The 25,591-nt window shown below is 39.2% G+C and overlaps 1 protein-coding gene across 1 annotated transcript in view; it reads right to left on the bottom strand.

Annotated features, from left to right (window-relative positions):
• schip1 (schwannomin interacting protein 1) overlaps positions 1-25,591 on the bottom strand; it is a 393,923-nt gene that overhangs the window by 225,850 nt on the left and 142,482 nt on the right. The gene's annotated exons all lie outside the window — the stretch shown is intronic.

Below are 25,591 nucleotides of genomic sequence, written 5' to 3'. Positions count from 1 at the left end.
CTTGAAGCATCGGAAATACATTTTGGTCCAAAAATAACAAAAACTACGACTTTATTCAGCATTGTCTTCTCTTCCGCGTTTGTTTTCAAACCTCAAATAAAGATTCAAATGGCCATGAATCAGTGATTGGATCAATGATTCGGATCGCCTATGTCATGTGATTTCAGCAGTTTGGCACGCGATCCAAAAATCACCCTCCCCCATTGAAATGAGGCTAAGCTAAATGCTATCAGAATGTCACCACGCGTCAGAGCGATTAAGAGCATGCACTGAGACGAGAGAGGTGTGTATCAACTCGTCTTAGTTAAGGGAATAACATAGTTTAATATGAAAAAGCGGTGAAGTATCTATTTAAGACTTCTCTCTATTCCTGAGTAAGAGTTGCTCTCATCAGCTTTGTGAATAGGTTTTAAGAGAAAGTTCGTAACTAAGAACTTTTACTGCCATTTAGGAGAACTCTTAGTGGTAAGATAAAATATTTTGTGAATACGGCCCCTGGTGTGATTTGCTCACAGTGTTTTTGCCTGTACAAAAAACAGTTAGTTATGCTGCACTACACTGAAAACTGTTTTTTTATTTATTTATTTTTATCATATTTTAATTTACTAATATAATCGTAAACACATTGGATTATAGTGCAAATAGTTTTACACTTTACTGCATTTAATTATTCTTCTGGATATTAATCTAGTGTGGCTAATGAATCGGAAGTCTTCCCACAGTCAAAGAAAATAGCTTACTTCAGCCATGCATAATAAGGGAGATCAGAGGGATAATTCACCCAAACATTGTCATCATTTACTTAGCCTCAAGTTGTTCCAAACCTGTATGAGTTTCTTTCTTCTGTTTAACACAAAATATTTTTTGAAGAATATGGGTAGCCAAGCAGATGGCCCCCATTTACTTTCATTATACACTATATTGCCAAAAGTATTGGGACGCCCCTCCAAATCATTGAATTCAGCTGTTACAATCACTTCATGGCCACAGGTGTATAAATCAAGCACTAGGCATGCAGACGCTTCTACACACATTAGTGAAAGAATGGGTCGCTCTCAGGAGCTCAGTGAACTCAAGCGTGGGGCCGTGATTGGCTGCCACCTGTGCAATAAGTCCATTCCTGACATTTCCTTACTACTAAATATTCCACGCTCAACTGTTAGTGGGATTATAACAAAGTGGAAGCCATTGGGAACAACAGCAACTCAGCCATGAAGTGGTAGGCCATGTAAAATCACAGAGTGGGGTCAGCACATGCTGAGGTGCACAGTGCGCAGAAGAACCAACTTTCAGCAGAGTCAACAGCTCCAGACCTCTAAACTTCTGAGGCCTTCAGATGAGCTCAAGAACAGCGTAGAGAGCTTCATGGAATGGGTTTCCATGGCCGAGCAGCTCATCCAAGCCTTACATCACCAAGAGCAATGCAGAGCGTGGGATGCAGTGGAGTAAAGCAGCCGCCACTGGACTCTAGAGCAGTGAGACGTGTTCTCTGAGTGACCAATCACACTTCAGTCTGAGAATCCCATGGACGAGTCTGGGTTTGGCGGTTACAGGAGAACGGGACTTGCCTGACTGCATTGTGCAAGTAAAGTTTGGTGGATTGTGGGATTATGGGGTAGGATTTTTTTTAAGTGGTAGGGAACTCAATGCTTCAGCATACCAAGATATTTTGGACAATTTCATTCTCACAACTTGTGGGAACAGTTTGGGGATAGCCCCTTCCTGTCTCAACATGACTGCGCTCCAGTGCTCAAAGTGGAACTTGACTGGCCTGCACAGAGTCCTGAGCTCAACTCGATAGAACAGCTTTGGGATGAATTAGAGCGGAGACTGAGAGCCAGGCCTTCTCGTCCAACATTGTGCCTAACCTCACAAATGAGCTTCTAGAAGAATGGGCAAAAATCCCCATAAACACACTCCTAAACCTTGAGGAAAGCCTTCCCAGAAGAGCTGGAGCTGTTAGAGCTGCAAAGGGTGGGCCGACTCCATATTAAACCCTACGGATTAACAATAGGATGTTATTAAAGTTCATATGCATGTAAAGGAAGGCGTCACAAAACTTGTGGCAATATAGTGTGTGTGTGTGGGGGGGGGGGGGGGGGGCTAACTACAGGTTAGCCTTTGCAAGATAATACCTACAGGCCTAAAACTCACTCGGCTGTTATCAAAAGAGGAGGTAAAGTCCTCACTGTTTGTTTTTATGTTCCACTTTATTTTAGGTGTCTTTAACTTCTATGCACTTATGCCGGAAAAATTAAAATAAAATCTTGGGTACAAAAATCTTGGGTACAATGTATTTATTGTATTAATGCTGCTATTAAATTAATTATAGCTGTAATTGCATGTATGCACACAATAAGTGTATACGAAGACACAATATAAAAGTTTATAAAAGTTATTAATGCTACAGTTTCACTTAATGACAACACATTTTCCAGGTAAAATGAATAAAAAAGACAGAGAGAAGCAAAAAAGGCAAAATACATTTTTTTTGGGTGTGTGTTGTGTTGGAGTGTAGAAAATCCCGCATCCAAATTTGGATGGTAAACAACATTAGGCCAAATGTGGCATGTTGTCACACTCAAAATCAGAATGAACACAGGCCAAGCAGAACGCTGTCAGCAAATGTCCCGCCAAATGACAAGAATATGATTAGTAACAATCCAGGCTCATTCCCAATCAAAGAATCCCAGATTAATGAATGGCACCAAACTCCAGCGAGGATGAGCATTTTAATGAGCTGACTGTCACTGGTGACGGCCCCGAAACCTGGTGCTGCTCTGTGCCAAGCTGTCAAGATTCACGAGATGCCACATTCAACACAACTGGCACAGTGTCAGGAAACGCCATGCACACCAGTGCACAGAAACCTCACTGTCATGAACGGGCTTATCGTGTCACAATTGAGATTTGATTGAAATTAGGTCTGTCAGACTATGCTCTGTGCTGTGGAAGATGGATTTGCCTCAGATATCTAGCTGAAACATAAAATTGATATCAATCAGTATCAAAAAGTTTCAGTAACGCTTTAGATTACGGCCCGGAAAGTACTGCATAATTAAAGTAAATTTACAGCATAACTTTCTGTAATTATAGTGTAACTATAAAGTGAGTATATAGGAACAATATGTAATATTGGGAGAATAAAGGGGTAATTATCAGGAAAATTAACACATTATTTATACTGTAAGTATTCTTTAATTAAGGGGTAATTATCCGTGTAGTTACAGGGTAAGTGTGAATCTGCAGGCTGTAAATTAAAGTGGTGTTTGTTCCCCTCTTGTTTCGTGTAGTTACAGGGTAAGTGTGAATCTGTGGCTGTAAATTAAAGTGGTGTTTGTTCTCCTCTTGTTTCATGTAGTTACAGGGTAAGTGTGAATCTGCGGCTGTAAATTAAAGTGGTGTTTGTTCCCCTCTTGTTTCGTGTAGTTACAGGGTAAGTGTGAATCTGCATGTGTAAATTAAAGTGGTGTTTGTTCCCCTCTTGTTTCATGTAGTTACAGGGTAAGTGTGAATCTGTGGCTGTAAATTAAAGTGGTGTTTGTTCCCCTCTTGTTTCGTGTAGTTACAGGGTAAGTGTGAATCTGCATGTGTAAATTAAAGTGGTGTTTGTTCCCCTCTTGTTTCATGTAGTTACAGGGTAAGTGTGAATCTGTGGCTGTAAATTAAAGTGGTGTTTGTTCCCCTCTTGTTTCATGTAGTTACAGGGTAAGTGTGAATCTGTGGCTGTAAATTAAAGTGGTGTTTGTTCCCCTCTTGTTTCATGTAGTTACAGGGTAAGTGTGAATCTGTGGCTGTAAATTAAAGTGGTGTTTGTTCCCCTCTTGTTTCATGTAGTTACAGGGTAAGTGTGAATCTGCAGGCTGTAAATTAAAGTGGTGTTTGTTCCCCTCTTGTTTCATGTAGTTACAGGGTAAGTGTGAATCTGTGGCTGTAAATTAAAGTGGTGTTTGTTCCCCTTACAGTACTTACTGTCCAAACTCTGGTTTTGGACAGAACTCTGGGTTTTGGCAGAACACTATTTCTGTGACAGAATTACAGTGCCACACACTGGCCTGGCTTTACTACATCGTTTTGAGTCGGTTTCAGTGATCTTGTGTGTACACGCAGATATTTATGGAAGCCTGTTTCTGCCACAAAAAATAAAAAGAGTAATTACAAATTTTTATCTCAGAATTTCCAGTTATAAAGTCATAATTCTGATATATAAACCCTCAATTGCATTATATCACGCAATTGCGAGTTTATATATCAGAATTGTGATTTTATGACTCGCAATTGTGAGAACAAAAGTCAGAATTCTGAGATAAAAAGTCGCAATTACTCTTTTAATTTTTTTATTTAGTGGCGGAAACAGGCTTCCATAGATATTTCTTGAAACAAGGAAAATAAAAGATCGGATTGGGAAAGCTCTGGCTTCGTGCGGACGGGGCCTTAATCTGAACTCACCCCTAACCTTCTGTTCACATAAGCAGTGAACCCAGGTCACTTATGGTGGACATGCGTGGCATTGTTTGGATGGCCAGACATCCTGATCACATCTGTACAGTTTGAGGAGGGGATGTGAAAGAACCACCTGTAGATGTGACAGCTCGGGGAGATTTCAGTGCGAAGGGTGATGTGTTTGTTCAGTGATCTGAGCTGTGCTCTGTTCCGAAACTGTCAGAGGGAACATATCATGACACATGAAGTCTGAATGAATCGTCAGTGTGATGAAAAGGCATGTCTTTCCTGATGTTCTACACTGAACGTGTATTGGGTTTCATTGCAAATGCATTTGTAGGAGTTTCCCTCTTCAGACAAGAGTATTTAAATGAATCAAGCGAGGTGATTTATTAAGAGTTTCAGTCGTCAGTTTACTGGCGTTTGAGCCGTTATTTACAGCCCTAAAACCAGATGCTAATGGGTAGATTGCGTTGGTCATTATGGAATCCTGTTTAGTAAATCTAGGTTTTACCTGGTTTAGTAAATATGGCCCTTGGAATCTAGACCAGGGAAGTGCAAACGCATGGATTTCACATTTTTTCTCTCTTCACTATATTTTCTTTCACCAGTCCAGAAACACATATTACGGTCCAGAGAGACCAGAGTTGCTGAGTCTCAACAAGGTTTGACAAAATAAGGCCAACACAAGACTCATTAAAATGTTTCTGAAAATGACTCTCTGCTGTAGACAAAGTCACAGTTCTAGACATTCTCTGAGGGCTCGTGCTGATGTCATCAGGTTAATGTATTTCAGTGCTAATCATTGGGAAGGATCTTCCAAAGACGTCAGTACCATCCCTGTTGAAACATCCAGCATAAACCAGTACGGATTCCATGCCGGTCCAGACTTGTTTATGCTGGTCTAGTGCGGGTCCAGGCTGGTTTATGCTGGTATAGTGCTTGTCCAGGCTTGTTTATGCTGGTCTAGTGCGGGTCCAGGCTGGTTTATGCTGGTCTAGTGCGGGTCCAGGCTGGTTTATGCTGGTATAGTGCTTGTCCAGGCTTGTTTATGCTGGTAATTGCTGGTCCAGGCTTGTTTATGCTGGTCTAGTGCGGGTCCAGACTGTTTTATGCTGGTATAGTGCTGGTCCAGACTGGTTTATGCTGGTACAGACTGGTTAATGCTGGTATAAAAAGCATTGTTCAGTTAAATGTAAATCTTTATCATGATTTCATTAAGTTATTTTATAATCAGTGACGCTGATGCACAATGAAACTCTGGCCTCTACCTAATTTTTTTATTTATATTTCCGAAGACAATGTGTTATTTATCGTTACTACTGCCTTAGCGACAGGTGACGACCAGCAATGCTGTATTTTTCAGCAGGGATCTGTTTGGTGGGCAGTGTTGCCAGGTCGGGGGGTTTTGAATTTAATTGTGAGGGTAAAAACGGGCTTGGGCAGGTGGACAAAATTTGGGCTGGTTTGAGGTTAGTTTAGCGGTTTTCAAACATCTACATTTTATAGTCTAATTGGTTAAAAAAAAAAAAAAACCTCAATTGTGCATGTACTTCATAAAATCAGTCCCCATGACACACTGGCAGAGCTGGCATTGGTGTTGACGTCACAGACGAGCACACACTTTCAGCCAATCAGCAGTCAGCAGGGAGACACGCTCCTTCATGACAGCTTTTCAGCCCAAAATTTTAGCTGGATATTATGTGATCGCTATGCCAAAGTGGCATAAATATACAGTAAGTGATCTACAGTAATGAGAGGGAGAGTGAACCAACTCTCAAAATGTGGATTACACCAGTGACTCATAGACTGTGACTCTTTATAACTAACACTAAGAGCACAGTTGGTCACACAATGACATTTTAGTCATAAATGACAAATGTATTTGCCCTTTTTTTATCAATTTTCTGGGAAATGTTTTTATTTTATTTTGTCATCATTATTTTTTTAAGGAGATAAAATGGTGCTATCAACCTTGACTGACATGGCAATAAAGTTATATCACATTATTTTGGCAGTTCAAACTGTGGGCGTTTAACCTTTTTTCTTGGATTGGCCGGGTTTTAGTGAGCTCTTGGTAATCGTCAACTTAGTCTGCCAACACTGTTAATTCACAAATAAACCATGAAAATGGAGCAAGCTCTGTACTCACCACAAGACATCGCAACAAAACCAGGTTTAATCTAAAGAATCTCTGGGTCATGATTTTGTTTTAGGTCCCATACCATAACCAACAAAACCAAAGACATATCATCCCGTCTACTTGCATTCTGACAATGAAATCTTCTACAGCAACCAGCACCTCTGCTTCACTCTTAAAGAAAAAGAAAGATACTCATAAAGATCCTTTGCAGTGTAGAGTCAGAATCACCTCCTCTTGATGATTATTGAAGAAGTATGTATATTAATAAATTGTATACGCCGTTATAAATCATACTTTTGAAAAGCCACAGAAATCGTGTCAAGCTGTCAAATAGTGCAGCCTCCGCAGTTCTTTTGAACACTAACTCCTGAACGATCCTGTTTGAAGAGTTGAAGTTCAGTTCATAAACTGCAAAGACTCAAAGGAGGGAAAGTGTCTGAGAGAATCAATTTAAACAAGCCATAGAGACATTTCAGAGAGATTTTTACTTTTCTCTGAGCTCACAGAGAGATTTCCAGTCAAAAGACTAATAAGGATGTGTCACATTACACATACATTATTTCTCATTCTAATGCACCCATCTAACACACAAAAATGTGTATTTACTCGCTCAGGAAGAGGCATTTTGGCATGTAAAGGAGAGCTCTCTTGTTCTGTCTGAAGATACTGACAATAGAGTTGAATACTCTCTGTGATGAATTACAAAGATCCTTTAAAACATTATTGAGCTTTTCTGTTTTCAGGATCACTTTTTTCATCATCTTTTCTGAAGGTTCAACTCACTTCTTACCTCAGCACAATTCAGTGGAACAAATAGGACTATTGTACTCCTTTTGTGCCCTGACCAGGAGTCATTTCTTTCCGTCACATTCAGCTTTGAGGGAGATTTTGCAGATGCTCTATCCATCAATGTATCGGACAGCAAGGACTGATCTCTTGTGGATCCATGAATCCTTCCCTTGTACAGCAGAGAAAATAGTTTCTACTGCTGAGATGGATCCATTCTTTTTTGTGCTCGTTAAGACCTGGAAAGCTCCCTATTCAACAAGGATTTCGGGTTCCCAGTGCAGCCACTTTGATAGACCTTGAGAACAGAGAATGATGGAGAATTCACAAGCCTTCTCTCCTCCTCCCTTTGGTTCAGACAGGGATGAGCTGTTGCATTTGCTTTGTCCAATTAAAGCGCTGTGGTTAGAACATGCAAAAGCCACAGATGAGTTATTCATCGGAATCAAAGATTGTATGAAGAGTCTGGCTGTTTCCAAGCTGAGAATATCTCACAAGTTGGTTCAGGCAATGCAGTTGGCTTGCAGAATCGCGTGGGTTTCTTTGTCTCATGGTGAATACGGTACTCTACGAGAAGCACAACCTCCTTTTGTGGGATTAGTCTTAAGATTTTTCCTTTGCATTTCCTCGTAGTTCTGAGGTCTGGATGTTTTGTCATAGGTTTCATAGATTTGTGAAAAATCTTGTGCAATTGTATCATCGTCTGGTATATTTTTTATGCAAATGCAATGTCTTCCCCACGTGAGCTGGATCTTCAGCAAAAATAAAGTTAATTCATGCATTCATAATATTGGAATCGGAAGGAAGCTTATGGCATGATTATTGCTTGGACGTTCGATCCGGTTTAGCTCCACGTAGGCCTGTGTTATTTACTTATAACATGTCATGTGCAAAACGGTGGGCGGCGCTACAGAATCAGGCGTTCTTCTTCTTCTGTCGAGGCAGCGTTTCTGACGTCACAGGGACGAACATTCACCGACCGATCGTTTGATGATCCAGCTGTTAACTTACAGGATATTCTTATATTATCATGAACTTTTATTTCAAAACAATGAACTCATTTCAATACTTGTTTAAAAGTTGCAAAGCTCTTTTCAAAGCTGCTGTCACTTTAAGACCAAATGCACAGATCCAACACACTGATACACATCCTGTAAACGTACTTAGTTACTGCACACTTCTGCTCTGTAAGAAAGGGAACTGTTTTCCTACTAAAGTTAAGCTGGGTTGAGTGGGGTCATTGCCTGGATGGGAAAACACCTGTGAATAGTGAGCTTGATGCTGTGACAGGTGTTAATGAGGCCAGCAAGGCTTCCTCACTCACGGGTCTGTTAGTATCATGAAGCCACAGTTCAATGATGGTGATGAGGACACTATATTGCTCTCAGTTGTCACCAACAATTGGCTCCATCCAAGGGCTTAGATTGGAATTGGGGGGAATAGGATGGGGGAGAGTTAACCCCCTCAATAATCAAAACAAGCAAGTACAAATGTAACAAATGCTATAGATGAAAAAAGAAAGAAAAAGTTAACATTGGCCTAAGCATGGTAATGAGAGCAATCAATGGCATTACCTGTAATTAAATTCTTATTGTACAAATGATATAGTTAAACAATTAAAAGAGTCCAAGAGATGACAGGAAATTACCTTTTTTTCTGTATAAGAAAATTTTAAGTAAAGTTCTTTAATGGGGTTATGAATTGAGAAATCAACTTTCCCTTGAGCCTTTGACATATAAAAGGTCATGGTAATATAAGAATATCCTGTAAGTTTTGGAGTTGAAAACTTCCTTGTTAGTCAAAGAAAAGCTTTTATAGACACCAGGCTCAAAAAACGAGGCTCTCAAATCAGTGACGTATTAGAGGGGGGAATAGCCGTCTCTATGTGTACGCTACTTTTGTAGCCCTGCCCACCGACTTGTGGCGCTAAACGAGCAATAAACTTGCCAAAGATATAGATGGACATGATCAGAAACAATGCTCAGATAGGCCGTGGCATTTAAACGATGCCCAATTGGCACTAAGGGGACTCAAGTATGCCAAGAAAACATTCCCCACACCATTACACCACCACCACCAGCCTGCACAGTGGTAACAAGGCATGATGGATCATGTTCTCATTCTGTTAATGGCAAATTCTCTCTCTACCATCTGAATGTCTCAACAGAAATCGAGACTCATCAGACCAGGCAACATTTTTCCAGTCTTCAACTGTCCAATTTTGGTGAGCGGGTGCAAATTGTCGCCTCTTTTTCCTATTTGTAGTGGAGATGAGTGGTACCCAGTGGGGTCTTCTGCTGTTGTAGCCCATCGGCCTCAAGGTTGTGCGTGTTGTGGCTTCACAAATGCTTTGCTGCATACCTCGGTTGTAACGAGTGGTTATTTCAGTCAAAGTTGCTCTTCTATCAGCTTGAATCAGTCGGCCCGTTCTCCTCTGACCTCAAGCATCAACAAGGCATTTTCTCCCACAGGACTGCCGCATACTGGATGTTTTTCCCTTTTCACACCATTCTTTGTAAACCCTAGGAATGGTTGTGTGTGAAAATCCCAGTAACTGAGAAGATTGTGAAATACTCAGACCGGCCCGTCTGGCACCAACAACCATGCCACGCTCAAAACTGCTTAAATCACCTTTCTTTCCCGTTCTGACATTCAGTTTGGAGTTCAGGAGATTGTCTTGACCAGGACCACACCCCTAAATGCATTGAAGCAACTGCCATGTAATTGGTTAATTAGATAATTGCATTAATGAGAAATTGAACAGGTGTTCCTAATAATCCTTCAGGTCAGTGTATGATAATAGCAATTAGAAACAAACAAGACAAGACAAGACAAGAGACATCAGTTCTCGTGTGTGTTTCAGTTGAATCACGCATGAGAACGTCATGAAAGCTTAAAGCGTCTCCTGTAAGCGATGGTAACAGCTGATCAGATACGAAAAGATTACTAAATTATGACAGCATTTCTTGGTGTACTACTTTTTCTTTTAATAAATAATAGGCTAGTGCAAAATGTCAAAAGACATGGGATTCCTCTTAAGATCCATAAATGGAAATAATGAAAAAGAAGAAAAGGAACAAGAAAAGAAAAGAATGACAAAGGGACAAAACGTGCCTCTTTCTGTCAGGAAGTTATATAAAATGAAGTTTATTTATTTATTTTTTAATAATAAGTTTTATAAATCTGCTTTGAATTAAGTTGTTTTCAAATAAATATTTCTGAATGATATCAGATTATATATTTGTGTTTTTATTGTACTTACCCTGTAACTACATGAAACAAGAGGGGAACAAGAGCCACTTTATTTTCCACCCCGCAGATTCGTACTTACCCTGTAACTACACGGATAATTACCCTTTAATTAAAAAATACTTACAGTATATATAAATTGTTAATTTTCCTGATAGTTACCCCTTTATTCTCCAAATATTACATATTGTTCACCTACAAGTACTTACTTTATAGTTACTCTATAATTACAGAAAGTTATGCTGTAAATTTGCTTTAATTATGCAGTACTTTCTGGGCCGTAATCTAAAGCGTTACCACATTACCTGTAGATTTCAGTTTCTGTACAGTCTAATATTTGGCTTTTGACAACAGGTGAATCTCCAGTCATCACTGATATTTGTCGTTTGGACCTTTCTGGATTATAATCCGCCATCACAATGATGTTTAATTTTTCCAGCTGCTATGAGGAAAGGCTGTAAATGATTCGCCACCTGCAGCATCCTCACACGTGTTAGCCTTCTAGCCTGACTCCTTTATGTGTACAGACGTGATGCAATGATGCAAAGACATGCCCGAGGTGGTCAACCTGGAGCTCTATGGCTGCCGTCCCATTGTCCAGGTGGATGCTGCACACTGCTGTGCTGTGTAGAGATTTTCCCTTCTCACTATGCAAAGTGCTCTGTGAAGTGTTACTACTATATTAATAATAATGTGTCTCTGGTGTTAATTTCTAGACTCATTCAGTCACAGTCTTAAGAGAATAAATGGTGTACACACATGCTGAAATTATAAAACCCAAACTAGTTTTATTATTCCATCAGCATAAATGGTGAGTCGACTAATCCAGGGGGTCCAACAGTTATTTCTTTATTAAAAATCACCCAACACAGACTACAGCAGTTACACACAGGTATGATCATTGATGCATAACTTCTACTGATCTTGGCTTGGTTCTCTAATCACGTTGAGCTGAGTGTACAGTGTTCTGCCTGTCCTAACACTGCTGCTGCTGCCATGTGGGAAACACTCTCACAGACACGCCGCTGTAGTCAGACACACACACACACACACACACACACACACAGGCCAATTCCTCTCGTGTCTGTCACCCTTCAGGCAGTAATTCACACTGTGTGTATTCAGTGGACTCATGCTTTAGCAGCAGCTGTATTAGCACACTCTAAAACTCATTTAACATCAAATTAAGATGTGTAATCAAGAACAAAATTATAAGATACCAATACCAATAGTAATAAAATACATTTAGATATAATTAATTAATAATATGAATATAATAGTTTCAAATCTTTTAACAGGAGCTGCATGTAGACTCATTTTGAACTTTTTTTCCATGCTCTTTTCACTTTTTTCCCTCTCTCTACTTGCCTGAGTTCTTGCTCATTGTTGGTCACTATGGTTTCTGATTGTGCACACCTGTTACCTGTTTTCTTTAATCATCATTCCCTGTGCCATTAACATTTTGTTACTGGTTAATGTGTGTAGTGTTTTACATCTTGGTGTTCATAAAATGTATCTTTCATTCATTCTACATCAAGTCTTTTGGATCTTACCTACATGCTACTCTAACAATAAGGTTATGTTAAAGGAACTGTATGTAAGAAATGTATTTCAATGAATCATAAAATGACCCTGATATGTCACTAGACATTAAGAAATCACATTAATTTCAAATACTTATATCACTAACAACAGTAGTCCGGCCAGGATATTGTCATTTAAAAGTTGTTGTTGCAGCTCAACTGATGCTGATGTTGATGTTGTGTTTTGGCCTGAAGCTCCACCCTCCACCTATCTACCAATCATGAAGTCAGTAGTGTTTCTGCATCCGGGTTGCCAGATCTGCTCTAGTTACCACAGTAGCAGCTACAAATGTTCCTGCTGATCCTGCAGACAAATCTGGCAACCTCGAGTCAGGGGGGAAGGGGAGAGGGGATAGTGATTGCAGTACCAGTTTTGGCCAACATCTTACATACACTTCCTTTAAAATTAGGACTGTCAATCGTTTAAAATATTTGATTGCAATTAATCGCATGATTGCCATGAGTTAGCTCTAGATTAATCACAACTTAAACACACATTTTTATCAGTTGTAAATGTACCTCAAATTCATGTTTCAAGTTTGTAATACTCTATTCAACATGAGTTTGGACAAATATGCATGCTTTATGCAAATGTATGTTTATTATTAGTGAAACCATACTTATTCAATAATAATCAATAATACAGCATGAAGACTAGACATGTAACAAAGGCCACAGATGTTTTTCAAAGGACTACTTCATGTCTCTTAAGCCTAAGCTTAAAAATTCAGAATAAACAGAGATTTCTCTCATTTTAAGAATATAAATAAAGGGAGTTTTTACACTGGCAGATTAACTCAGAACAGGGCACAGTTCATATGAAAAATTGGTCATGTGAAAGCTAACATACGGACCTGGAAGCGCACCAGGGAACTGAACCCGAGACCGAATCCTGCATGATGTTGTTCGTTATAGAGACGAGATGGAGGCTTTGGTATGCTGATTAACAACCTGGTTTTATTAACCATCACCGAGTGGTAGAAACTATCGTAGCACTTGGTCAATACAACCTGTCTGGCCACCAGGGGGCGGGACTCAGATACCGGAAAGTATCATATATTAACATAGCTCCCTTAAACTCACCAGGTGCATCTTACGTAACTATATGGCACATCACCAGTTATCCACATCCCTTTCCTTAGTTCTATACTTCCTCTCCTGAAAAGGTAATATAATTTCACAAACATCTTTGTAACATTATGTAACCCAAACTAAACTTGCAACTGAAATAGAATATCGGAATTACTCCTTACAATAACACAATCTTACATCAGGTTTCCAACAACATGAATCGTTAATCAATGTACTTAGGATTAGGCTTGGAAATTCGACCATATCTAGTACGATATGGTAACTTTTGGGCATTTGGCTCAGCCGGGATGTTTTCTTCAGCATGCAATGTATCTCTAGACACATTGCTGAAGTCTGGCACAGATTTGAGTTGTGACAACAAGTCCTCCAGATCAACTTTTGTGCTATGTGGTTCTTTTACAGGAAGTAGATGTTGACGATTCCTCCTGTACTCTTTACCATCTGACTCTAACGACTCCAATATTGTCATTTCCTTTTGCTGTTTGCATTTGTATCACTTGGGATTCCTGCAGTGAAGAGACTTGCTCCTTTTGTCAAAGTACAATTTTTGCATTCTTTGCTTCTTGAAGAGTTGAGCTTTGACTTTCACAATGTTCTTTGACCGTGGCTTTAGCATCTGCTTGCTGATGGGCATGTTGGTACGTGTTACCCCGGACATCAATCTTTGTGCCGGTGAACCCAGTATCTTGTCTCGAGGAATGTTGCAGATGTTTAACAAATTCTGATATAAGTCTGTCCCATCCCTCTTAGTGGATTCGAGCAGGCGTTTTGCACTACGAACAGCTCTTTCTGCAAGACCGTTCGCCTGGGGATACTCAGGACTTCTAGTGATTTGACAAAAGTCCCATGAGCTTGCAAAGTCTTTGAAGACCTGACTCGTGAACTGGGTTCCATTTTCAGTAATTAGCTTCTGGGGAATACCATGCACAGAAAAGTGCCTCTTCAGTTTGTTGACGATGTTTTGCGATGTCAGGGTTCTAAGTGGATTTATCTCAAATCACCCAGAGTAGGAATCTAGCAGCACTAGTTGTTGTTGGTTGTTCCAGTCAAATATGTCAACGGCAATGACGGACCAAGGCAATTCTGGGATCTCGTGGAGGTGCAATGGCTACTTTTGTTGGTGAGGTTTTAAAGCATTGCATATACTGAAAGACTGGACGAAGTTGTCAATGTTGTGTGTCATAGTTAACCAGAAAACGTCATCACGTGCTCAGCGTTTGGTCGCTTCGGCTCCTGCATGCCCTTTGTGCAAGATTTGTAGATATTCATGCTGTAGGCTGTGAGGAATTACTACTCTTGTTCCCTTCATGATTACTTCATCCTTTGTGGTGAGCTCATCTCGGAAGAAACGAAGGGTTTTAGTGGCACTCGCACACTCTGGATTTTCTTTGGCCAACCATGCTTTATGGTGTTGCACAGGCATTGCAGAGAGCTGTCTTTTTCTGTATGTTCTTTGAGCACTGGGAGCACGTAACAAGGTATCTGCCTGCTTTCTTTTTTTGTAAGTGAGGGTCAAGTTGAACTTGTGCAGCTTTAGTATCATTCGCTGAAGTCGTGCTGGAGCAGTGTGAAGAGGTTTGTTCAAAATTGTGACAAGGGGTTGGTGGTCTGTTTCCACCAAGACAGGTTTTCCGTAGATGTAATCGTAGAACTTCTGACAACGGAAGACTACTGCCAATAGCTCCTTTTTGATTTGAGCATAACTCATTTCTCTTTCAGTGCGTGAGACGTAGCTGATAGGCTCTCTATTTTGTAGGCATGCTGCACCCAATCCGTACTGAGAAGCGTCACATGTGATAATCACGGGTTTGCTTATATCAAAGTATTTCAGCACTGGCAGAAAACGATATCTGTCAAAAGGTGTTGCAAAAGTGCGTAGGGAAGATTCATGGTCTAACTTGATCTGCCAAAATGAGCTTTTTAGCATCAAGCACGGAAAAGATACTGGCATTGGACATTTGTACCTCCTCTACTGTGCGCATGGGATGGTGAGGGCATATAATAGCTTCATTCAGATCCCTTGGATCAATGCATAAGCGGATCTTGTCAGTATATTTTTTATGCGTGGCGACCGTTGAGGATACCCACTCTGTGGGGTCTGAAACTGGTGTTATGACTCCCAATTTTGTCATGTTTTTTAGTTCGGCTTCTACTTTGCCACGCACTGCCATGGGTAATCGACGAGGGGGTCGGACCACTGGAGTTACAGCTGAGTTGATCTTCATTGAGTATGTCACAGGTAAGGTGCCATGCTCGTCATCAAACAGGGGCCTGTACCATGATGGCAGTTTAACAAACTCAGGGTTAAAGGATTAGTTTCGAGTTGACAAAACCAAACCATTGTATTAAGGCTTTGTTGGTCCCATGATGCTGATCATCAGCTTTCTTTGTCAACTCAGGCTTTGATCCTGACTTCAGGAGTTTAGCTGTGACATCAGCAGTGAACAGCCAATCACACGCTGTGGAACTGAGATTCACTTCTCGCGAGACAATCAGTGAGATTAATTTCTCTCTTCTGCAGAATATTGCATGATTGAAAAATATTAAGAATAAAAAATAAAAAAAAATACACAGCAGGAAGAAAAGCTGTCTATGAAAGAGGACAACTTTAAGAAAAAATTGTATACGTCAATGCAAGTAAAAGTTATGAAGTTAGTTTAGTTGATATAGAGAAAATTAAACATTTAAGCTCAGTGAGCATCTTTTTTTTTATAGGCTATTTTTATTTATTGATTTTAAAACTTTGTCCATATGACTTTATGCAGGTGATGTTATTTATATGACTTATGTATTAATTTTAACAAAGTGCCTATTAATGATTGATTAACTAAAATGATAAATGTGTAATTGATTTAAGGTATAATAATTACATAAATTATAACTAAATCATTCAAAATTAATATTATTATAAATAAGCATTGTTAAAAGCAAGACGCTTTAGTCTTTAAAAACCATTTGCTATGTAATGACCTTTAATTTGGAGCAGAAACAGGGGGAGTGGCTTTACTGCATCAGAGGTGTGTCACTTTACTCACAGCTGATTGGCCCAATTTCAGTTTGAGATCTTTAATCCAGAACATAACCTGCCCTGGAGCAGGTTAGCCGTGGAGCATAAGTTACTATGGCGATGAACACAGCTAAAAGCCAAACCACTTTAATGGTACCTAAAACCCAGGATTGGCACAAACTAAGCTTAAACAAATCAGGCTAGCCAGCTAAACCAGCTTCATGGTACAGGCCCCAGGTCGGCATATTCTGTGAATATTTCTTGTGATTAGTGTTTATTGACCCCACCTGTGTTCCCTTATTCCCCTCTTGATTTCTTCCCTTTATAGCTCCTTGTGTTTGTCAGTCTGTTGTTGGATCCTTGTGTGTAATGTCTGCGTCTTCCGTCCTCCCCGTGATTCTGTTGGTTTGTTTAAGTTTGTATTTATATTATTCTATTATGTGTTTTTCCCCCTCGTGGGTTGTTGTTTTGAGTTTATGTTTTGTTTTTGAAAATAAATTGTCATTCTCCTGCACATGAGTCCTCGCACCATTTTCCCTTGTCTGTGACGTGACAGTGATAAGCTCACATTTTTGTTGAGATCAATTCCATGCACTTCTTCTTTGAGGGTTATTATGTTTATCTTTAAACAGTCTGGCAGGCCCAGCAATGATTTGACATTTTTATCTACAACATGAAATTGCAACGTGTGATTTTCGTTTGCTGGTCAGACATTGCAGCATCACAATTCCTTCTGTTTCAATCACTGTGCCTCTATAAGTCACTAATGTTGCTTTTGACTTTGCTTGAATTTTCTCATTTTTTCTCACTGCTCCGTACGTTTCAGTTGAAATGACATTGCACTTCGCTCCTGTGTCAATTTTAATCCATCAGACTTCGACTGGAGCAAACGTGCTCAGTGTAAAAATGCCCTTTTATTTTATTTTGACCTGGAGTCTAATAAAAGTTAAACAGAAAAAATGGTAGCTTATGTAACATAACTTGTTGCTTAATGGCTGCACTCAATTTCTCCAACTATGGGCTACGCCACGGATCAAATTGAAAATTTGTCACAATATTTTTTTTATTTTTTAAATAAGCCTTAAAAAAGCTTGAATGTAGAAAATGTTGAATGTTGAAAATAGCTACACCCTTGCTTCATTTAGTATGTAAAGAAGAGGAAGAGTTGCTGTAGTCAAGCACATTGAGAGTCGCTCAAGCTGTCGTCCGTCTTTTACATTTATTGATACAGTATGAACACAAATGCAATAGCATGTCATAAAGCAAGATGACAACATAAGTTATAACCGTAATTAAACTAAACTATCCCTGTTCTCTCTTCATCAGCAGATATTATAACCGTAATTAAACTAAACTATCCCTGTTCTCTCTTCATCAGCAGATATTATAACCGTAATTAAACTAAACTATCCCTGTTCTCTCTTCATCAGCAGATATTATAACCGTAATTAAACTAAACTATCCCTGTTCTCTCTTCATCAGCAGATATTATAACCGTAATTAAACTAAACTATCCCTGTTCACTCTTCATCAGCAGATATTATAACCGTAATTAAACTAAACTATCCCTGTTCTCTCTTCATCAGCAGATATTATAACCGTAATTAAACTAAACTATCCCTGTTCTCTCTTCATCAGCAGATATTATAACCGTAATTAAACTAAACTATCCCTGTTCTCTCTTCATCAGCAGATATTATAACCGTAATTAAACTAAACTATCCCTGTTCTCTCTTCATCAGCAGATATTATAACCGTAATTAAACTAATCTATCCCTGTTCTGTCTTCATCAGCAGATATTATAACCGTAATTAAACTAAACTATCCCTGTTCTCTCTTCATCAGCAGATATTATAACCGTAATTAAACTAAACTATACCTGTTCTCTCTTCATCAGCAGACATTATAACCGTAATTAAACTAAACTATCCCTGTTCTCTCTTCTTCAGCAGATATTATAACCGTAATTAAACTAAACTATCCCTGTTCTCTCTTCATCAGCAGATATTATAACCGTAATTAAACTAAACTATCCCTGTTCTCTCTTCTTCAGCAGATATTATAACCGTAATTAAACTAAACTATCCCTGTTCTGTCTTCATCAGCAGATATTATAACCGTAATTAAACTAAACTATCCCTGTTCTCTCTTCTTCAGCAGATATTATAACCGTAATTAAACTAAACTATCCCTGTTCTCTCTTCATCAGCAGATATTATAACCGTAATTAAACTAAACTATCCCTGTTCTCTCTTCTTCAGCAGATATTATAACCGTAATTAAACTAAACTATCCCTGTTCTCTCTTCTTCAGCAGATATTATAACCGTAATTAAACTAAACTATCCCTGTTCTCTCTTCATCAGCAGACATTATAACCGTAATTAAACTAAACTATCCCTGTTCTCTCTTCTTCAGCAGATATTATCTGGCTCATCTCACAACAGTTTATAGATTATCATGACAGAATATGCTAATCGATGACTGAAGATCGTTAACTCATAAATTCATCAACTGATCATTCAGAAACGTCCTGTCTCATTCTACATGTTGTCTCTTCTTCTTGAGTATCTCCATCATTGTCTGACTCCGGTTTGATCTTAATAGGCTGAACAGTTTCTGTCATTTTCAGTGTGTGTGTGTGCGTGTGGTAATCAGAGCTGCTAACATGAGTTCTTGAAGCTCTGCCCTCTTCCTAAAAGGGGCGGGAGCAGCAGCTCATTTGCATTTAAAGGGACACACAAAAACGACATGATTTGCTCTCCCTCAAAAAGTATTTAACATGCTATAAAAATTATCTTAGGGGTATTTTGAGCCCTTTAAAGCATATTAAAAACACCACATATATTTAAACAATATTATAACCTTGATTTTCACCACAGGGGGACTTTAAGTAAAAATATAATTTCTGCCAGAAAGACTCGGGAGAATTAATGCTGTAACAATAACATTTATTTAGGAGCTCAGCAAGCAACCAAGTTCTTCGGCGTAGGCCCCATTCATAATTCGCATTCTGAGGGTACGGAATCTGCGTATACTGCCTGAATACAGAGGCAGGGGCGCAGCTCACCCCCCCGCGAAGTAAGGAAGGGGGCCATCTGGTGGTGGTGGGGTGGATGGAGGGAAAGACATCCTGAAGTCTTCAGGGTAGAGGGGAGATCCCATCTGGTGGTGTTGAGGATGATATGAAAGCCCGGCTGGTTGTGTGTGTGTGGGGGGGGGGAAGTAAGTAAAATTTTACTTTTAGGCAGCGGCGCAGCTCACCCCCCGCAAAGTAAGGAAAGGTCCCATCTTGGTGGTGGTGGGGAGGATAGTGGTGCTGAAGCGGCAGTATCTGCGAACTCAGACATGAGTAAGTACAACCTTTATATGCTACGGCAAAGGATATGATTGGATAGATGAGAAGGTAATTAGTAACGTAACGATTGAGTCTTCCTGGCAGAACTTGCGCTTGCTTCATAAATATATGATATAATACAAAAAATTATAAAAATGCTAATTAGTCTTGGGAAGTAATGAGTTTATGGACACTGCGTGGCTTCCCTGAGATGAAGCCCCTAGTCTACATCATGCGTGACCTTTCTGAAGGGATGGCATTATATACAGTGAGGAAGAATAACACAGAAGTCACGCATTTGTGGTTATAAAGTATACTGTATAATTTTTTTTAAAGAAAAGTGTATATTGCAAGGCTGTGCATTTGACTGTGCCCGAAGTGCAACGAAGTATACTTCGGGCTTAAGAAAGCTTCTCTCTTCTCTCATATCCTCCGTCTGATCAGCTGGGTTCATTTTCCTTGATGTTTTCTGCAGGATTTGGAAACTCCATGAGTATTAGAGCAAGACAGCATGAAGGAAAATCCCCTTCACTGACTTAGTTACAGGCCAAATGCTCTGTATTTAAAATTCATCAGTGTGCCCACACACACACACACACACACACATACGCACGCACGCACGCGCGCACACACACACACACACACACACACACACACACACACACACACACACACACACACACACACACACACACACACACACACACACATTTACTTTTCTTACATGGTGGGTCTTTCCTTTGAGTTCTGTGGTTTATAATTTTGCGCTATTCACAGAAGGTGTTGTATTTGTACCATTTGACCATTTATTCTTCTTTTACTTTAAAAGTGTCTGGGAATCAGACATGAAATAGTCTTACCATAGAATGGTTACAAACCCTACTACTAATATCACATATCCGTCAGATGGCACACCCACACATGTGTTTTTAATCAGACTTGAACAGGGCCAGGTCTGTAAGAACACGCAGGTCTACAGGTAGAGTGTTCCAGAGTTTAGGAGCACTGCTTGTACCAGGACCTCAGAACAACTAGTCTCATTGGTCAGCCGACCAGAGTGCTCTGTTGCCGGGAATTCATAACGGTGGGCATTATGAATGCAGACGTCATTCTTCGTGAAAGATAAAGATAGAAATGCTCACAGGAAAAAAAACTTGCAAAAATGATATACGATCCGCCTAATCCTGGCCAAATCACAGAGACGTCGATTCGCACGGGACTACTATTATCACAGGACCTCGGTGTGCGGCGAAATATGGTAGGTCATTTGCGGGGGAATTTTTACTTTACAAATGACAGACATGGCCGATTCGCACGGGATTAAGATCACAGACATTCTCTGCAATTATTACAAATCACCAGAGGTCCCCAGAGAATGCTAGTCCCGTGCGAATGGCATCATATTCTTTGAATATCAATTTTATTGTTTAACAAACATGCTAAATATTATTATTATTATTATTATTATTATTATTATTTTCAAAGGTTACAAGGTTGCTGTCCAGCGATATAATGAAGTAAACATGACATTTGCATTTCATCCGCATAATAACAATGACCTGCAAAGTTACCATGGGGTAACAAATAAATATTGAAAAGAAGAGGTCAAAGAACAGAGCCTTGAGGGACACCATGAGAGAGAGAACAAGTGGAGGATTTGACGTTATGGACAGAAATGAAGAACTGTCTATCAGTGATATAGGAAGTATACCAAAAAAGCACTAAAGCACTGTGATACCTATTGCTGAAAGACGAGAGATAAGTATCTGAAGGGATACACGGTGAAAAGCTGCTGTTAAATCAAGCATGATAAGAACAGCAAGACAGCCAAAATCAGCAGACTGGAGAAGGGCATTGGTCACTGTTTCGTCGAAAACCAGATTGATAGGGGTAAAGAAGATTGTTAACATAGAGATCAGATTGTAACTGAGAGGCAACAACATTTTTGAGCGATTCAGAAAAAAAAAGAAGATTGGATTTAAATCTGAAATTATTCCTAGCAGAAGAATCTAGCCCTGATCTCTTCAAAATATTAGCAACAGCCACAGTTTTTAATGATAGCTGGAGAGACCCATATGAAATAGAGCAGTTGTTGAGGTGGGAAATAGATGAGATTACAGGTAGGCATCCTAGAAGTGAGGTAGGTACTGGATCTAACTGACAAGTAGATGTGCAATGAGTTTGAGCAATTAGGTCACTAACAGAAGATAGGCTGGTGAGAGTAAAGCTAGACAAGACATGCATTATGGGTTGTGATGAACACCAGTTAGAGGGAACTTCTGCTGATATAGATGAACATGTTTCATAAATAGATTTTACTTTACTCTGTAAAAAATGAAGGAAAGAGTTACAGAGGTCGATTGAGCCAGTATTACATTGTGCTGGAGGGTTAGAAAGACTGCTGACAGTAGAAAATAACATCTTCAGTCTACCTTTAGCAGTGCTAAATATGGAAGAGTAATATGATGTACATGTGGCATTGAGAGCAGTCTTGTGTTTCTGCTGATGATCACAGAAATCCTGGTAATGCACCTCAAAGCCACTTTTCCACCAGTTCTCCAGACGTCTACCAATGTATTAAGCAATCGGAGCTCAGGTGTATACCAAGGAGACACACAAGATGAAGATACCAGCCTAGATATCATAGGCTCGTGATTGTCCAAGGCTTCTGAGATAGAGTTGTAAGTTGGGAGAATAGCAGAAGGACAGGAAAAATCAGAGTAAATAGACAAAGAAGATAGAGTTTGAGAAACATAAATGATAAACAGTTTTAACACTGCGATAATAAACAGTACTTTTGACAGCAGGATCAGGAAAAGGTAAATCAAATCTAAATGTTATCAGCTTACGGTCCGATTTACCAGTTTGTGAGCCAGAGACATTATTAATTCCTGAAGTGCAAACCAGATCAAGTGTGTGACCACGACAATGAGTAGGAAAACTGACACCTTCACTGAAAAAAATGACTTTGTGGTATGGTAAAATCTATTACATTAATTCATGTAATTATTACATTGTAAAATCAAGTTTAAGTTGGAACTATATATCTTAGGTAAAATGTACACAGTCTATTCATGTAATAAATTAACTGAGAAAAAAGAGTGAATTTTATCATATATTTACAAATAATATTTAATGTTTTATAGTCACAGCACATTCACCTAAAATATTAAGTAAATTTTAATCTGAAAAGCAAAGTGCATTTGAAAATGCGCACAGATTTTTCGCAAAGATGCCACTTGTTCAGCGGTGGCAGAGACGGTCATTTTGGGATGTTGCTTTTATTTGTCTGACTTATTCTCAATACGTTTTGACTTGTCACTGAACGTGAGTTTTAATCACTATAACGGTAGCCAATGCTACATAAGTTCTTATTGAGAATTAATAGAGTTGTTTTTTTGTTTTTTTTTATGTCACCATTATGGCGATTAGTGTTTTCTTTAGTTGGGCAGTTTGGCGCCTTTTTAATATTAATGTTTCTCTCACTGCTGAGACTGAGTTTGCTATGGCAAGAAAAGCAGAGAAAACATGATCAGATGCTTTTGGCCGCTTGATGATCAGAATATGATCATTGTGTAGTGGCTTAATTCACCAATCTTATATGTGAATATGAGCAATATACTATTAACCTTGTTTTATTCTAGAAAAGATCCAGCACAGTTTTAGCCAGAAAAGTTGAATACATTTTATAACAGACTGTACACTAAGCACTTTGAACTCCTGCAAGCTTTTCTCACACACAGATATCAAGATTCAGCCTAAGATTCTCAACAATGGTGACATGCTTCCTGCCACAATGCATTCTGGGGGCATCATGCAAAACTCAGAAATATCAGCAATGTTCACTTGGGTTTTGTAATTGGATGCAATGGTAATCTGAGTGAAAGTTACAATCTATAGATGAGTATTGCCAGTGCAATTTACTTGTGTATTTTACATAAAAAATAAGTGGTTCTAGTAAGTAAATATTACTTAGAAAAGCCCGAGTAAAGATTACAAGCACTTTCTGTGTGGAAAAAGTTTCCTAGCTTTTTTTAAGTAAATGTCCCTCCAAAAATATTTCAGTGTTGTACAAGACTAAAACTATCGAGAGTTGATGAAAGGTCATTGGCATTGGAGAAATGAGTGTCAGTATGTACTGAATTCGCCTGGCAGGATCCAGCACAAGCAAGGCCACCACCTACCATAGAGACGTAGCTTAGACATGTATTTATATCCAGAGGATGTAAGGAGGTTTAGATGGAGGTAGTGATTCGGTAACTGCCAGTTATCTCAAATGAGTCCTATGAGCAACAAATCTACTGGTCCAGATGGGCCGTACGCAGAGCAGAGATGTGCAGAGGGTTTTGTAGAGCGATGGACAGAGCGAATTCTGAACAAACGACAACACTCATAAATCCCAGAGTCAAGACACAGGTGGCAGTTTAGGGTCCGTAAACCAGATGACGAGTGTGTTAATGACATGCTGTAAATATCACTAACAATGAAGAAAAGAAGGACTGCACTACATGATTTTATGGTGAAATCGGTTATCTTTCATGTTTATAAGGTCAAGTTGATCAAGAACTATGCATTGTGGCTTTAATTCAGCGCGAGCATCGCAGCAAAAATAGACAACAGATTCGCTGACAGACGGGTATGCTTATAAAACAGCAGAAATATGTCGGTTTCTCTTCTTTAAATACTCTTACATTTAGTTTGATTTAAACACTTTTAAAAAGGCTATGTTTGTTTCCAAATACATTTTCCAGTTCTTGAATACTGGGAATTGAAATTAAAAAACCATGAAGCCTGTTACTAACAAATGTTACGTGTTTTTGTGTAGATCCAAACATTATAATTGCTAAACCAACACAAACGTCTCACCTGAGAAAGGTTTCTTCAGGAAGTTAAAATCGCACCGGGCTTTACAGAGTTTCACAGCGGCTGCGCAGGCGCAGTGGGTTTTTTTGTTGGTTTTTTTAAGCGAGTGATGATTGACCGCATCTGAAGTGTTGACGTGTGTTGACCGCTCTAAAATGTCGGCTCGTCAACGTGCCTGGAGCGTTCAAATGAGGTATCTACGTATACATATCTATGACCTGAACCATGAGCAGGACATTTCTCAGTGATGCTGCTCAGCTTTGATTTTTGCAGTAAAATATCAAGTAGGCCATTTTTTTATTTATTTTTTGTTCAGTTGAGAAGTAAATGTTTCCAACTATTTGTAAATCGTGAGAAAATTGGGTTTTTAACTAAGGAACCGGGACATGTAAGAGAGTAGCCTGTCAATAGCGTCATATCTGCATTACCCTCGGTTTCTGCTTTTACTGCTATAGAAACCATTTCAACAGACGTAGACAACTGCGTAATGTCTCGCACTGTTGTAGTTTCGTTTAAACATTATGGACCATGGCAAGCAGACTTTGGAACAAAATTAGAGATCAAAAGAGGACCAGTATCGGCGTGGCGTTTTTGAGACGGCGAGAGCTTTGCAACAAACTTCTGTTTGAGATGCTGTTCTTACATGTGCTTTATTAGACAGGTTAACAAATGTACATAAAATGGATCAATGTTATGTAGCTCAACATGACGAAATATGAGAATATCCTCAGTATGATGTAGCTGCCACTAGTCTCATACAGCCAAAAAACTAACACTAAGAATAACATTATAACTCTCAATGTCCTCATTTCTTTATATCCCCTGCGACTCACACTGGGCGCTGATATCGGTATCTTATTAGTAATCGCATAAAAACAATATAACGAAAAAAATACATATATAAAGAAATAAGATAAAAGAGAAATATTGTGAAATATACAAAAAACAGCATCCCATTTGTCTCTCTTAAGATCACTGTGTTTTCCCTGAGGTCCTATAGCTTATATTGTAGGCTGTTTCTGTGTGGGTTTGTGGAGGTGACACCAATAACTCATATACAGTATGCGGCCATCAGCGTGTCACACAGC

Source organism: Pseudorasbora parva, chromosome 8 (genome assembly GCF_024679245.1).
Source record: "Pseudorasbora parva isolate DD20220531a chromosome 8, ASM2467924v1, whole genome shotgun sequence".
Lineage (NCBI taxonomy): Eukaryota > Metazoa > Chordata > Actinopteri > Cypriniformes > Gobionidae > Pseudorasbora > Pseudorasbora parva.
This window is presented reverse-complemented; position numbering and strand designations above follow the sequence as displayed.